Here is a 3,943-nt window from a genome sequence, read left to right as displayed (position 1 = left end):
AGCAGGAATAGGTGGCATGACATGTCAGCACCAGTCAACAACCACATCAGCACTGTGGGACCCATTGCCACGTCACCAGCCGCGAGCTGAGAGCGAGCCTAGCCGAGCTGAGTTGGAGCCATGCCGAGCCGCGAGTCGAGGGACAGGATTCGATGTGGCGGAGTTTACGTGCAACTGGATCTGAGATTGAATATGGACCACTAATCAAGCCAGAATTGTTTTGATCAAATCTTAGTCGTCTGAAGTGTGACGATTTCAGACTTGTTTCCAACTAATTTGATCGTTCCGGATGCAATGGTATGGTCCGATCATTGAGATTGAGACTAAAAATTAGCTATGGTGAATTATTGAAGAGAGATTACCCGATTATGAGGCATCTGATGGTCATCATGATGGTCGATGAAAATGAAGAAGAAGAAATCACACATGTTTACCCAATTACATGTGTTGACCTGTTATATGAGAAAGTTTAATTGCCTTGAAGGAAGGCAAAATTGGGATACTCTGAACACCCGATCATGTGGACAATTTGAGGTGGAGAGTGAAATTTGATGAAGACCAATCTTGATGAATCTAAGCACTGGTAGTCTCACCAGATATTGAGAAATCAGGTATAAAACCAGGATACCCCAGATCACTTGTAAAGGAAAGTCGCGACAAAGCTAGCAAATGGTTATATATATGAAAAGATAGTACAATGGATAGATATGGCCTAAGAAGTTCTGGCTAGGAGATTGGGTTTTAAGCGGGACCATTGTGACCCCTCCAATCTTTCCTGGGAACTTGCTTAGTGGAAGGATTATCCATACGGTACTATTTTTGTATATGTGACAGTTTGTTATGAAACTATTGAAGACTAGCAGGATGACGACACAAAGAAACAGTTGGGTTCCGTATGATCAAGGATTTGATGGAGTGGTGATTTCTCGAAGAAAGTTAGATTCGGTGGCTGTAATTTCTCGAGGGGAGAATTGATGAAGACCCTGATAATGGAAGAGAAATATAGCAAAGGGATAAAGATTGACACCCTATTTTGACTTGGATAGATGTTGTGACAGGATGAGCTGCTGTCAAACATAAGCAAGGAATATGGATAAATCTGGAGAACAGAAAATGCACGAGGACATACTGAGATTGTGTAGGAGTACTCGGAGGATCCAACGAGGTACTATAATGAGACAACAAGTGTAAGGAGAAGAAGAGTTCCCAGATGAAGCTTAGAGCAGAGACTGTATGAAAAAAGTTGTACAACAAGAAGTCTCTTGTGCTCTTAATAAAGGCAACAAGTGAGGACCTTTTCAATGCATGCAAGGATGGAAAGATGAGCTGTTGCTGATGCACCTAATTAAAGGGGTGCAAATGCCTGTGATAAAAGGCGACCGCCTATGATGAAAGGCGAAGACACCGAAAGGGAGTTGGTGTAGGTGGAGCTATCAAGCAGAAAGGCATAGGAGCTCCAAACATAGAAATCGAGGTGGAGGATTGCGAGGAGTATACCGCAACTTTCTCTTTCTATGTAATCAGTGGCAAAGAATTTATGGAGCCACTTTAAAGCATCTCAGCTGAAGGAGGATGCGACCGCCTATAAAAGGCGAAAACACCTTAAAGAGAAGGTATGAAGGCTATGAGATGAGCCCATGATCAGACCACCACATGATGACTAGCGGAGACACCTCAGGAGAAGGTGTGAGGGCTGTGGAAGGAGCCCAATTCAAAATTCCCCAAAGCCAATGTGATGGCTAGGTATGAGTGGACAGATGCATGTATGGATAGCCAATGAAGTGGCTATGATGAGTATGAAGACAAATGCAAGATTGACTTTCATGGATATTGCCCCCATGCTAAAGATCAATGAGCTAGAAGACATTTGCCTTGGACAATAAGTGGATGACTTGTGGAGCATTAAGACGCGACTGCTATGAAGGAGTAGAGGGCATGCACAGGTTCCGAGAACAAGTTGACTCTTGTCAAGTTGGTGAGCTCAGTAAAGGCATTGTAATACTTAGAGTATCAAGACATATATGGATCAACCTTTAATGGGCTGCCCCCATGGTTAAAGGTGGAAAGCTACCTGGACTCTTAAGACTAAGAGCGAGAGACTCACGGAGAAGTAAGGCGTGGTTCCTAGGGTGAAACAGAGGGCAGGCGCAACTCCTGGATGAATAGACTCTTGGAAGAGTGGTGAGCTTGTGATCATATTAAGATACTCAAATAATGACTGTCGCACTTGAAATATCCGTTTAAGGGGGTGTTATAAGCCTTGATGTGAGGCTTGATGAATCATTTCGGACTGAACATGGATGATACGCTCGAAGGGGAATGTTGTTCCAGAGACAAGCGTTAACACTATTCAGATGTGATGTGGTAGACCATCTGGTTATAATGATCCTTTTGTGTGAGAAAAGGTGTGCTTTGGTTACTCTGATGATTGAAAGGTTTGGCAAGTACCTGTAAACTTGGCCATAAATGCTCTCAAAATGGAAAGCTTGGAAGAGCTGCAAGATGCAAGCTTGTGTTGAAGAAGCAAGAGGATAGTTGCCCCACATGAATGGCAAAGGGGGTGATTGTTAGGTTGGTTGCCACTTCATATGCAACAAATGGAAGGCACCAACCATTGACTATTGACAGCCACCATTGTTGAATGAGCTAGAGTTGGTGGCTACCAATATTGACAACAAAGCAAGAAAAGCCTCCATGAATGCCTATAAATAGAGGCATATGTGAGAGACCAAAATGAGAAAGAGGAAGTAGAGCCAAAGAGGTGAGAAATGTAAGAGAGAGTGTGCTACCAAGGGCAGCAAGCAGTAACTGCCATTGCAGCACTGCAAAGAGAGAAAAGAGTGAGGTTGAGAGTTGTCAAAAAGAGTGGATGATTCCTCCTGCTCTATTGTTGTAAATCTTGTTCTCTCCCTACATAATGCAATGGCTTCTCCCGTGGATGTAGGCGGTTTGTCGAACCACGTTAAATATTGTGTTAGTGTGCTTGGCCTCCAATGAGCAAATATCAGAACATCACCGGTCAGATTTCCCAACACTAAGCAACTCAAGGGTACACATCTTGCGCACGTTGCGCCAATAAGAACCATATGGAGCAAATGTTAAGCCCTTCTGCTCGTAAGTGATATGCTTCGCAGCTCATTTGGTGGCCTGCTAGCAAACACGAGGTCATGGGTCTTAGGAATCAATTCGGCAGCCCGAGGCGATGAGACAACTACAGTAGGCACTAAGCTTAATCGCATATACATGATAGGGCCGTACTTCTTTGCTAGTTGATGCAAGTCATGGTGAGGGAACTTCCCTAGCAAATGTAAGCTACCAAATATAGGAAAACCTATTGGACCAGGGGGTAACTTGCTATCCTTGATCTTTCTTTTCGACAACCAAACTCGGAGGAAGAAAGCGAGCGGAATCAAGGCTAGAGTGGTTAATATCCAAGCCATGCTATGTCTAATGTATTAAGGTTGGTCTCTATGCTCTATCTTAGTGAAAGCAAACCTAAATCCAACTCTTGCTTCATATAGAGAAGATGCTAAACATATTTATATAGTCGTAACTAGGGAGATGATAATTGGAAGAAGACAAGCCGGGGATAAGTTCAATGTCTTTGTTTGTATCGCCTCTTGTTTTTTCTTTCGAAGAAAGGGATCAATTGTGAAAAAAGAAATGAAGTGAGATTTTATTTTTGTTTATATGCACTCTAATGTTAAAAATTCATTTAGAAAAGCTACTTGTATTTTAATGCATTTGATACATAATTATTTTAACCATTTATATGACTCGGTTAATTTGACAGATCTAAAAATAACCTAGCAATTCTCAATTAATTCAACCTAATATTAAAAAATAAAATTAAAAAATTAATATAAAAAACAATCCGAGTTAACTCAAGTGAAGTCGTCAAACTCATAATATGAATTATGATAACATAAATTCTAATGAAAAA

At 41.7% G+C, this 3,943-nt stretch overlaps 1 pseudogene; it reads right to left on the bottom strand.

Moving 5' to 3' along the window:
- Nucleotides 1-3,532, bottom strand: part of LOC105114130 (cytochrome P450 CYP736A12-like) — a 5,666-nt pseudogene extending 2,134 nt beyond the window's left edge.
- Between the last annotated feature and the right edge of the window lie 411 nt (nt 3,533-3,943).

Source organism: Populus euphratica, unplaced genomic scaffold (genome assembly GCF_000495115.2).
Source record: "Populus euphratica unplaced genomic scaffold, PopEup_1.0 scaffold487.1, whole genome shotgun sequence".
NCBI classification, from domain to species: domain Eukaryota; kingdom Viridiplantae; phylum Streptophyta; class Magnoliopsida; order Malpighiales; family Salicaceae; genus Populus; species Populus euphratica.
Note: the sequence above shows the minus strand (reverse complement) of the source record. Positions and strands in the feature narration are given on the sequence as shown.